The sequence below is a fragment of the Scyliorhinus canicula genome, chromosome 4, assembly GCF_902713615.1.
Source record: "Scyliorhinus canicula chromosome 4, sScyCan1.1, whole genome shotgun sequence".
NCBI lineage: Eukaryota > Metazoa > Chordata > Chondrichthyes > Carcharhiniformes > Scyliorhinidae > Scyliorhinus > Scyliorhinus canicula.
Window position 1 is genome coordinate 131,874,245 of NC_052149.1, and position 12,892 is coordinate 131,887,136.

The 12,892-nt window shown below is 45.0% G+C and overlaps 1 pseudogene; it reads right to left on the reverse strand.

Annotated features, from left to right (window-relative positions):
• Nucleotides 1-5,967: 5,967 nt before the first annotated feature.
• Nucleotides 5,968-7,472, reverse strand: LOC119964250 (annotated as a pseudogene).
• Between the last annotated feature and the right edge of the window lie 5,420 nt (nucleotides 7,473-12,892).

Sequence of the window (12,892 nt, forward strand, 5' to 3'; positions counted from 1 at the left end):
GTCCTTCCTATAATGAGGCGACCAGAACTGTACGCAATACTCCAAATGCGGCCGTACTAGAGTTTTGTACAACTGCAACATGACCTCATGGCTCCGGAACTCAATCCCTCTATCCAATAAAGGCCAACACACCATAGGCCTTCTTCACAACCCTATCAACCTGGGTGGCAACTTTCAGGGATCTATGTACATGGACACCGAGATCCCTCTGCTCATCCACACTACCAAGAATTTTACCATTAGCCAAATATTCCGCATTCCTGTTATTCTTTCCAAAGTGAATCACCTCACACTTCTCCACATTAAACTCCATTTGCCACCTCTCAGCCCAGCTCTGCAGCTTATCTATGTCCCTCTGTAACCTGCAACATCCTTCCGCACTGTCTACAACTCCACCAACTTTAGTGTCGTCTGCACATTTACTCACCCATCCTTCTGCGCCCTCCTCTAGGTCATTTATAAAAATGACAAACAGCAACGGCCCCAGAACAGATCCTTGTGGTACGCCACTCGTAACTGAACTCCATTCTGAACATTTCCCATCAACTACCACTCTCTGTCTTCTTTCAACTAGCCAATTTCTGATCCACATCTCTAAATCACCCTCAATCCCCAGCCTCCGTATTTTCTGCAATAGCCGAACGTGGGGAACCTTATCAAACGCTTTACTGAAATCTATATACACCACATCAACTGCTCTACCCTCGTCTACCTGTTCAGTCACCTTCTCAAAGAACTCGATAAGGTTTGTGAGGCATGACCTACCCTTCACAAAACCATGCTGACTATCCCTAATCATATTATTCCTATCTAGATGATTATAAATCGTATCTTTTATAATCCTCTCCAAGACCTTACCCACCACAGACGTTAGGCTCACCGGCCTATAGTTACCGGGGTTATCTCTACTCCCCTTCTTGAATAAAGGGACCACATTTGCTATCCTCCAGTCCTCTGGCACTATTCCTGTAGCCAATGATGACCTAAAAATCAAAGCCAAAGGCTCAGCAATCTCTTCCCTGGCTTCCCAGAGAATCCTAGGATAAATCCCATCCGGCCCCGGGGACTTATCTATTTTCACCTTGTCCAGAATTGCCAACACTTCTTCCCTACGCACCTCAATGCCATCTATTCTAATAGCCTGGGTCTCAGCATTCTCCTCCACAATATTATCTTTTTCTTGAGTGAATACTGATGAAAAGTATTAGAACATAAGAACATAAGAACTAGGAGCAGGAGTAGGCCATCTGGCCCCTCGAGCCTGCTCCGCCATTCAATTCGATCATGGCTGATCTTTTGTGGACTCAGCTCCACTTTCCGGCCCGAACACCATTACCCTTAATCCCTTTATTCTTCAAAAAACTATCTACCTTTACCTTAAAAACATGTAATGAAGGAGCCTCAACTGCTTCACTGGGCAAGGAATTCCATAGATTCACAACCCTTTGGGTGAAGAAGTTCCTCCTAAACTCAGTCCTAAATCTACTTCCCCTTATTTTGAGGCTATGCCCCCCAGTTCTGCTGTCACCCGCCAGTGGAAACAACCTGCCCGCATCTATCCTATCTATTCCCTTCATAATTTTAAATGTTTCTATAAGATCCCCCCTCATCCTTCTAAATTCCAACGAGTACAGTCCCAGTCTACTCAACCTCTCCTCATAATCCAACCCCTTCAGCTCTGGGATTAACCTCGTGAATCTCCTCTGCACACCCTCCAGCGCCAGTACGTCCTTTCTCAAGTAAGGAGACCAAAACTGAACACAATACTCCAGGTGTGGCCGCACTAACACCTTATACAATTGCAACATAACCTCCCTAGTCTTAAACTCCATCCCTCTAGCAATGAAGGACAAAATTCCATTTGCCTTCTTAATCACCTGTTGCACTTGTAAACCAACCTTCTGTGACTCATGCACTAGCACACCCAAGTCTCTCTGAACAGCGGCATGCTTTAATATTTTAAATAATAATCCCGTTTGCTGTTATTCCTACCAAAATGGATAACCTCACATTTGTCAACATTGTATTCCATCTGCCAGACCCGAGCCCATTCACTTAACCTATCCAAATCCCTCTGCAGACTTCCAGTATCCTCTGCACTTTTCGCTTTACCACTCATCTTAGTGTCATCTGCAAACTTGGACACATTGCCCTTGGTCCCCAACTCCAAATCATCAATGTAAATTGTGAACAATTGTGGGCCCAACACGGATCCCTGAGGGACACCACGAGCTACTGATTGCCAACCAGAGAAACACCCATTTATCCCAACTCTTTGCTTTCTATTAATTAACCAATCCTCTATCCATGCTACTACTTTACCCTTAATGCCATGCATCTTTATCTTATGCAGCAACCTTTTGTGTGGCACCTTGTCAAAGGCTTTCTGGAAATCCAGATATACCACATCCATCGGCTCCCCGTTTTCTACTGCACTGGTAATGTCCTCAAAAAATTCCACTAAATTAGTTAGGCATGACCTGCCTTTTATGAACCCATGCTGCGTCTGCCCAATGGGACAATTTCTATCCAGATGCCTCGCAATTTCTTCATTGATGATAGATTCCAGCATCTTCCCTATTACCGAAGTTAAACTCACTGGCCTATAATTTCCTGCTTTCTGCCTACCTCCTTTTTTAAACAGTGGCGTCACGTTTGCTAATTTCCAATCCACCGGGACCACCCCAGAGTCTAGTGAATTTCGGTAAATTATCACTAGTGCATTTGCAATTTCCCTAGCCATCTCTTTTAGCACTCTGGGATGCATTCCATCAGGGCCAGGAGACTTGTCTACCTTTAGCCCCATTAGCTTGCCCATCACTCCCTCCTTAGTGATAACAATCCTCTCAAGGTCCTCACCTGTCATAGCCTCATTTCTATCAGTCGCTGGCATGTTATTTGTGTCTTCCACTGTGAAGACCGACCCAAAAAACCTGTTCAGTTCCTCAGCCATTTCCTCATTTCCCATTATTAAAACTCCCTTCTCATCCTCTAAAGGACCAATATTTACCTTAGCCACTCTTTTTTGTCTTATATATTTGTAAAAACGTTTACTGTCTGTTTTTATATTCTGAGCAAGTTTACTCTCATACTCTATCTTACTCTTCTTTATAGCTTTTTTAGTAGCTTTCTGTTGCCCCCTAAAGATTTCCCAGTCCTCTAATCTCCCAGCAATCTTTGCCACTTTATATGCTTTTTCCTTCAATTTGATACTCTCCCTTATTTCCTTAGATATCCACGGTCGATTTTCCCTCTTTCTTCCGTCCTTCCTTTTTGTTGGCATAAACCTTTGCTGAGCACTGTGAAAAATCGCTTGGAAGTGGCCTCACGGTAGCTTGGTGGTTAGCATCAATGCTTCACAGCTCCAGGGTCCCAGGTTCGATTCCCGGCTGGGTCACTGTCTGTGTGGAGTCTGCACGTCCTCCCCGTGTGTGCGTGGGTTTCCTCCGGGTGCTCCGGTTTCCTCCCACAGTCCAAAGATGTGCGGGTTAGGTGGATTGGCCATGCTAAATTGCCCGTAGTGTAAGGTTAATGGGGGGGATTGTTGGGTTACGGGTATGTGGGTTTAAGTAGGGTGATCATTGCTCGGCACAACATCGAGGGCCGAAGGGCCTGTTCTGTGCTGTACTGTTCTATGTTCTATGTTCTAAGGTTCTCCACTGTTCCTCAACTGTTCCACCATAAAGTCTTAGCTCCCAGTCTACCTTAGCTAGTTCTTCTCTCATCCCCTTGTAATCTCCTTTGTTTAAACACAAAACACTAGTATTTGATTTTACTTTCTCACCCTCCATCTGTATTTTAAATTCCACCATATTGTGATCGCTCCTTCCGAGAGGATCGCTAACTATGAGATCATGAATCAATCCTGTCTCATTACACAGGACAAGATCTAGGACCGCTTGTTCCCTCGTAGGTTCCATTACATACTGTTCTAGGAAACTATCGCGGATACATTCTATAAACTCCTCCTCACGGTTGCCTTGACCGACCTGGTTAAACCAATCGACATGTAGATTAAAATCCCCCATGATAACTGCTGTACCATTTCTATATGCATCAGTTATTTCTTTGTTTATTGCCTGCCCCACCATCTCGTTACTATTTGGTGGCCGATAGACTACTCCTATCAGTGACTTTTTCGCCTTACTATTCCTGATTTCCACCCAAATGGATTCAACTTTATCCTCCATAGCACCGATGTCATCCCTTACTATTGCCCGGATGTCATCCTTAAATAACAGAGCAACACCACCTCCCTTACCATCCACTCTGTCCTTCCGAATAGTTTGATACCCTCGGATATTTAACTCCCAGTCGTGACCATCCTTTAACCATGTTTCAGTAATGGCCACTAAATGATAGTCATTTTCGATGATTTGTGCCACCAACTCATTTACTTTATTCCGAATACTACGGGCATTCAGGTAAAGTACACTTATGTTGTTTTTTTTACCTCTGTTTTGAATCTTAACATCTCATTTAGTATCTCGCTTATCTCCTCAGCCTCCACACACAACTTCCCACCACTGTCCTTGACTGGCCCTACTCTTACCCTCGTCATTCTTTTATTCCTGACATACCTATAGAAAGCTTTTGGGTTTTCCTTGATCCTACCTGCCAAAGACTTCTCATGTCCCCTCCTTGCTCGTCTCAGCTCTCTCTTGAGATCCTTCCTCGCTTCCTTGTAACTATCAAGCGCCCCAACTGAAACTTCATGCCTCATCTTCACATCGGCCTCCTTCTTCCTCTTAACAAGAGATTCCACTTCGTTGGTAAACCACGGTTCCCTCGCTCGACCCCTTCCTCACTACCTGACTGGTACGTACTTATCAAGAACATGCAATAGCTGTTCCTTGAACAAGCTCCACATATCCAGTGTGCCCAACCCTTGCAGCCTACTTCTCCAACCAACACATCCTAAGTCATGTCTAATGGCATCATAATTGCCCTTCCCCCAGCTATAACTCTTGCCCTGCGGGGTATACTTATCCCTTTCCATCACTTTCCGCCACCGTAATACTGTCCTTGACTAGCAGCGCCACACCTCCCCCTCTTTTGCCCCCTTCTCTGAGCTTACTAAAACACCTAAACCCCGGAACCTGCAACAACCATTCCTGTCCCTGCTCTATCCATGTCTCTGAAATGGCCACAACGTCGAAGTCCCAGGTACCCACCCATGCTGCCAGTTCCCCTACCTTATTTCGTATACTCCTGGCATTGAAGTAGACACACTTCAAACCACCTACCTGAACACTGGCACCCTCCTGCAAAGTCAAATCTGTGCTCCTGACCTCTATACTCTCAATCTCCCGTACCCCAAAACTACAATCCAGGTTCCCATGCCCCTGCTGAATTAGTTTAAACCCCCCCAAAGAGCATTAACAAATCTCCCCCCCCCTCCCCCTGCCTCAAATGGTTGAGGCAGGGACATTGACAACATTTAAAAGGCATTTGGACAGATACATGGATAGGAAAGGTTTAGAGGGATGTGGGCCAATTCCAGGCAAATGGGGTTAGCTGAGGTGGGTTTTTTGGTTGACTTAGACCAGTTTGGCCCGAAGGGCCTGTCCCCGTGTCGTAGACTCGATGATTCTATGATATACATGATCATTTTAAATGTTTCCCTTGTGCACAGCTTATTACACGTTCAAAACGACATTGTCCTGTTGGTCTCCTGAACCTTGACCGGATACCTTGCTTCAACTTTCGGAAGACCGGTTTTTTGCATCACCAATATTTTCAACCTTTTGAAGCGATGCTTCCCACTCCGTCTCCGTGTTTTCTTGTATGTTGGTCTTCGTGCCAATGCTTGTGTCTTCACTGTCGCGGGTTCTATCTGGTCGACCAACTATGTCCTCAACTCTTCTTCTCTTCCCCTTCCTTCTCATTTGAATGATCTGCTCATTGCGTCTCCTTTTCTTTTTTACTTTAGTGGCATCCTTCTTGCTGCTGGACTCTGCCATGGGATTAGCTGCCACTGGATCGGTTGTTGCAATGGCTGCTTCTGGATTTTCTGAAAGCTAACTCTGGCTCTTCTGCCACAATAGCTGATTCTGAGGCCTTTGCTGGATTGAGGAGCTTTGGTTGATCCATGGTGCTTGCACTCCAACACTGTGATGCATGCCCCTCAACTGGTGAGGCATCCACTGTCAGCATGCATTTGGACGCTTTCGCAGTTGCAGGCAAGTCTGCGGCTTCAGGAATGATCTGCAAACTCTCGCATTCCGGTGTCTTAGCTGGAGCAATGTCCTCAACACTAGGCGCTGCTTCTTCACTTTGTGTTTTAGCCTCAATGAGCAGCTCATCCTCATCTGATATGAAGATATATGCTTCTTCTTTTGTAGGAGAACTAATTGGTGTCTCATCCTCATCTGATATAACAATACATGTTACATTGGAGAACAGGACGACGTATCCATCTGTTCTTGCAAGTCTTTTGGAGGACTGGCCTCAGGTATTGGGGAATCCACTGCAAGAACCATTCCGTAGGCACAGGATAATTCATTGTACTGTGCTGGAGCCAATTTTTCCAGAATGGGGATTATTTCTTCAGTTACCAGTTGGCTGTTTGCAGTTGATTTTCTCTCAGCTGATGTATCTGCTGCTGCAATCTCACTTTCAGCCTCTGCATACACCATCTTAGAGCTTTCACACTTATCATTGTCCAGCGCAGATTGGGTGCTCCTTGTGATCACCTTGTCACTACTGCCAAACCAACTGAATAGTTTTTCATGGTCGTCCTCTTCTGGTTCATCATCTGAGTCTTTACTTTCCTCATCATAATCATGGTTGACGTAATTATCATCGTAATCATCATCTGCAATGGCTTCTCCTGTAAAGTATGACATTGCATATGTGTTTACACAAGAAGTAACCAATTTCAAAGTCAGCAGCGAGTCTTGCTATAGAATCTTCATCCAACTCTTCATGCTCTGGAACCTCAGGAGGACTGAAGAAATTGAAGAAAGAGTTATTTGGTACAGTTTTCATAACTATTCTGCCAGTGCCCCAACGCTTAGATTTCTGCTTCATTTTAATGGTTTTCAATGGGACGTTTTTTCCTTTCTTCCAGTTGATCTGGCACCTGTGCATCCCAAGATTTCTGGTTCATCAAAGAAGAGAAAGTCTAACTTGTCAGGCTGAGACTTCATCTGGTATGATTTAGTGAGTACCTCATTTGTGAAATACTCATTTGGATCAAAGTTAAAATCCAGAGTGAAGCTCATTGGCTGTCCAAGCTCTGAACATTGTATGTTTATATCATGTAAATGCTTTAAAATAGGCTCATCATGCTCCTGTATCATGTCACTGACTGCATCCACATTTTTGAAGATTGTTAACCAGAATTCAGGAATTCCCTTTGGCTCCTCCATCTCTTCATCTGGTTTATCTTCCTCCACATCAACTCTTGCTTGTATCTCATCAGATAACTGCGCCATTATATCTCATTGCCAGTCACAATGATCCTCCATCGCCACGCTGTCTGGAATGTACAGAAGTTCAACTCGGTTTAGGGCCTCAAGCGTCCGCACCTATGATGGACTCGCGTTCCGAGACCACAATGGAAAATGGTATGATGTGACTTATTTTCTGTACCCATGCTTCAGGTTCACAAGCTCCCAGCGTCACAATCTCATTCCTATTGTTGCCTTTCAGCAGTCTCATTTGATTGGTGACTTTTAATTTAACTCGCAGCCCGTTCAAATTGGACAAACTGAGAAGGTTGGCCCTTGCTCCCTTGTTAAGCTTGCATTTGATCAATGTGGCATTCAGCATCACTGGAATTGTCCATCTGTCTTTGATGGCATCACCATCACTATTGCTGCAGCTGGTCAGTAAGACTTCTTCGCTCTCCATATTCAGACTTATCGTGTTCTTAGTCAAAATCAGATCACCAAAAAACAGGTCTTCAATGGACATCTCATCAATCACATTAACTGATCCTGCTTGGTCCACTGCTGGACGGGATAAGCATTGCTTCATGAAGTGATTTGTTCTGCCACACTTGGAACACACCTTCCCAAATGCTGGACATCGCCGTGGCCCATGTCGATTGTCACATCGCTGGCATAAAATGTGGATCCGGTTGGCCGCTTAAATTGGCCGCCCACACTGAGACCACGTTTCCTATTCAACTGAGTCACAGTGCTGATGGCGCTGGCGTCTTCTTCCAGATTGGCGGCAAAATGTTTCAGGTTGAGCGTACTGACCTGCTGTGCAGCTAGCGCGCTTGCATGGCAAAGCGTTTCCTGATTGAAGCTCAATTACCTCTCACTTACTTTATCATCAATGACTTTAACGTACTAAAATTGCATGCCTTCAACAGCAAGTCGATGACTAATCTATCAGAAGATTCGCCTGCTTTCTGGGCACGAGTATAAAATATATAACTTGCAAACTTTTCATTTTTCTTCGGAAGGCAATGCCGATCAAAGTACTTTATTACTTCATCTAAGCTCTTGCTGTCCTCTTGGCTGTCGAACTTGAAGGTATTTTAAATTTCTATTGCTTGAGGACCTGCTACCATGAGCAGCCACGCAATACACCACTGGTCAGGCTGTGACTTCAGGCCAAAGGCTACAGTCTGAATTGCTGCTTAAAAACACACCAATTCTCATCTACGTTACCAGTGACTTGAAGCTGGTGGGGTGTCTTCAGACCTTCCATCTCTAACTTCAGAGTCGTTCCTTGCGTTGAGTACCATAGAAGAACATAGAACAGTACAGCACAGAACAGGCCCTTCGGCCCTCAATGTTGTGCCGAGCCATGATCACCCTACTCAAACCCACGTATCCACCCTATACCCGTAACCCAACAACCCCCCCTTAACCTTACTTTTATTAGGACACTACGGGCAATTTAGCATGGCCAATCCACCTAACCCGCACATCTTTGGACTGTGGGAGGAAACCGGAGCACCTGGAGGAAACCCACGCACACAGGGGGAGGACGTGCAGACTCCACACAGACAGTGACCCAGCTGGGAATCGAACCTGGGACCCTGGAGCTGTGAAGCATTTATGCTAACCACCCTGCTACCAGTTGCCCATAGTTTACCAGGTAGGTGGAAGAATTAAAAAACATTTCTTCAGCCTGTTTTTTCCCGTCTCCTCCGTTGTTATCTTCAATATTGGTACTAATGACAGAGGCAGTAAGGGGCATGAGGTCCTGCAGCAGGAGTTCAGGGAGCTAGGCAGAAAGTTAAAAGACAGAACCTCTGGGGTTGTAATCTCGGGATTACTCCCTGTGCCACGTGCCAGTGAGGCTAGAAATAGGAAGATAGAGCAGCTAAACACGTGGCTAAACAGCTGGTGTAGGAGGGAGGGTGTCCGTTATCTGGACCACTGGGAGCTCTTCCGGGGCAGGTGTGACCTGTATAAGAAGGATGGATTGCATCTAAACTGGACAGGCATAAATATCCTGGCCGTGAGGTTTGCTAGTGTCACGGGAGGGTTTAAACTAGTATGGCAGGGGGTGGGTACCGGAGCAATAGGTCAGAAGGTGAAAAAATTGAAGGAGAACTAGGAAATAGGGCCACTATGGCTCTGAGGAAGACCAGACAAGGAGATGTTGCTGAAAACAGCGGGTCTGATGGCCTGAAGTGCATATGTTTTAATGCAAGAACTATAACAGGTAAGGCAGATGAATTTAGAGCTTGGATTAGTACTTGGAACTATGATGTTGCTGCCATTAGAGAGATCTGGTTGAGGGAAGGATAGGATTGGCAGCTAAACGTTGCAGGATTTAGATGTTTCAGGTCGGATAGAGGGGGAGGTAAAAGGGGTGGCAGAGATGCACCACTGGTTAGCGAGAATATCACAGCGGGAGGACACCTCAGAGGGCAGCGAGGCTATATGGGTAGAGGTCAGGAATAAGAAGGGTGCAGTCACAATGTTGGGGGTTTACTACAGGCCACCCAACAGCCAGCGGGAGATAGAGGTAGGTAGACAGATTTTGGAAATGAGTAAAGGCAACAGGGTTGTTGTGATGGGAGACTTCAACTTCCCCAATATTGATTGGGACTCACTTAGTGCGAGGGGCTTGGACGGGGCAGAGTTTGTAAGGAACATCCAGGAGGGCTTCTTAAAACAATATGCAGACAGTCCAACTGGGGAAGGGGCGGTACTGGACCTGGTATTGGGGAATGAGCCCGGCCAAGTGATAGAAGTTTCAGTTGGGGAGCATTTCCGGAACAGTGACCACAATTCAGTAAGTTTTAAAGTGCAGGAGGACAAGGATAAGAGTGGTCCTCGGGTGAATCTGCTAAATTGGGGGAAGGCTAATTCTAACAATATTAGGCAGGAACTGAAGAATCTAGATTGGGGGCGGATGTTTGAGGGTAAATCAACATTTGACATGTGGGAGGCTTTCAAATGTCAGTTGAAAGGAATTCAGGACTAGCATGTTCCTGTGAAGAAGAAGGATAAATACGGTAAATTTCAGGAACCTTGGATAATGAGAGATATTGTAGGCCTCGTCAAAAAGTAAAAGGAGGCATTTGTCACGGCTAGAAGGCTTGGAACAGACGAAGCGTGTGTGGAATATAAGGATAGTAGGAAGGAACTTAAGCAAGGAGTCAGGAGGGCTAACAGGGGTCACGAAAAGTCATTGGCAAATAGGGTTAAGGTAAATCCAAGGCTTTTTACACATACATAAAAAGCAAGAGGGTAGCCAGGGAAAGGGTTGGCCCACTGAAGGATAGGCAAGGGAATCCATGTGGGGGGCCAGAGGAAATGGGAGAGGTACTAAATGAATATTTTGCATCAGTATTCACCAAAGAGAAGGAATTGTTGGATGTTGAGTCTAGAGAAGGGTGTGTAGATAGCCTGGGTAATATTGAGATCCAAAAAGATGAGGTGTTGGGCGTCTTGAAAAATATTAGGGTCGATAAGTCCCCAGGGCCTGATGGGATCTACCCCAGAATACTGAAGGAGGCTAGAGAGGAAATTGCTGCAGTCTTGACAGAAATCTTTGGATCCTCACTGTCTTCAGGTGATGTTCCGGAGGACTGGAGAATAGCCAATGTTGTTCTTTTGTTTAAGAAGGGTAGCAAGGATAATCCAGGGAACTACAGGCCGGTGAGCCTTATGTCAGTGGTAGGGAAATTTCTGGAGAGAATTCTTCGAGACAGGATCTACTCACATTTAGAAGCGAATGGACGTATTAGGGAGAGGCAGCACGGTTTTGTGAAGGGGAGGTCGTGTCTCACTAACTTGATAGAGTTTTTCGAGGAGGTCACAAAGATGATTGTTGCAGATAGGGCAGTGGATGTTGTCTATATGGACTTTGACAAGGTCCCTCATGTCAGACTGGTACAAAATGTGAAGTCACACAGGATCAGGGGTGAGCTGGCAAGATGGATACAGAACTCGATAGGTCATAGAAGGCAGAGAGTAGCAATGGAAGGGTGCTTTTCTGATTGAAGGGCTGTGACTAGTGGTGTTCCACATGGATCAGTCCTGGGAGCTTTGCTGTTCGTAATATATATAAATGTTTTGGAGGAAAATGTAACTGGTCTGATTAGTAAGTTTGCAGATGACACAAGGTTTGGTGGAATTGTGGATAGTGATGAGGGCTGTCAGATACAGCAGGATTTAGATTGTTTGGAGACTTGGGCAGAGAGATGGCAGATGGAGTATAATCCGGACAAATGTGAGGTAATGCATTTTGGAAGGTCTAATGCAGGTAGGGAAGATACAGTGAATGGTAGAACCCTCAAGAGTATTGACAGTCAGAGGTTTAAGGTGCGAGGGGCAAGGTTTAGAAGAGATGTACGAGGCAAGTTTTTTTACACAGAGGGTAGTGGGTGCCTGGAACTCGCTGCCGCAGTAGGTGGTGGAAGCAGGGACGATAGTGACGTTTAAGCGCATCTTGATAAATACATGAATAGGATGGGAATAGAGGGATACGGACCCTGGTAATGCAGATGCTTTTAGTTTAGATGGGCAGCATGGTCGGCACCGGCTTGGAGGGCCGAAGGGCCTGTTCCTGTGCTGTACTTTTCTTTGTTCTTTGTTCAATTGTTCTAAACTCTTGGTACCATGTTGTGTTATTTGTTGTGGCCATCGTACAGATGCACACAGAACATCTAGTTCTTTGACTAATAAGATAGTTTTATCAACAAGCTGATCACGTGGAAAGATAACTAATGAACTATGATACAAATGGTAACGAGATAAATTATTTCAGTGAATTCTCCTGGAGTTACTTCTGGTGTGACTGTCCTCTAGTACAACTTACTACCAACTGTTGGATATGTCGAGTCACATGGTAGATATCTATCACCACCAGCTGGTTGAAGGTCGCATTGCTCACTATTTACATTGATAGATAACCATATACAAAACTGTGCACAGGCATTTCACTACAGTTCCAACTCACTGAAATTATCAGGAGCCTGCACACAACATATTGATCAAAGTCACTGTGGGCTGGTACACTTTCTCCATCAATAGGTTTATAATTTCCAGATCACAGGAAGTAGAACATTTCCCTGATAAAGAAAGACTTTTATATATCGACTTTTTCAAACTCTTTCAAACTTTTTCAAAGTAAGTACTTTACAGCCAATGACAAGATTTATGAAGTGTGACTTGAACCTAAAACTATCTGACTTGGAGTCGGAACTGTTACTAATCCATGGCTGACAATAACTTACAATATTTCTGTTGTGTTAGATTCAATTTATAAGGGGGTTAAGTCCCAAGGCTTAATAGAATGCTTTTACGTCTGTAAACTGGCAGCCTGAAAGTTTGCTTTGATTTAAAGTGCGAACTAGTTTGAGCTGCAGGTGTCAGTGTTGCCTTTGTGACTGGGTTCCTGAGGTGTTGTTTATTGATGCCCGTGTCCCTTTGAGGCAGCTCACAGAGAAAAGCTAGTGGGATGTTGAAGA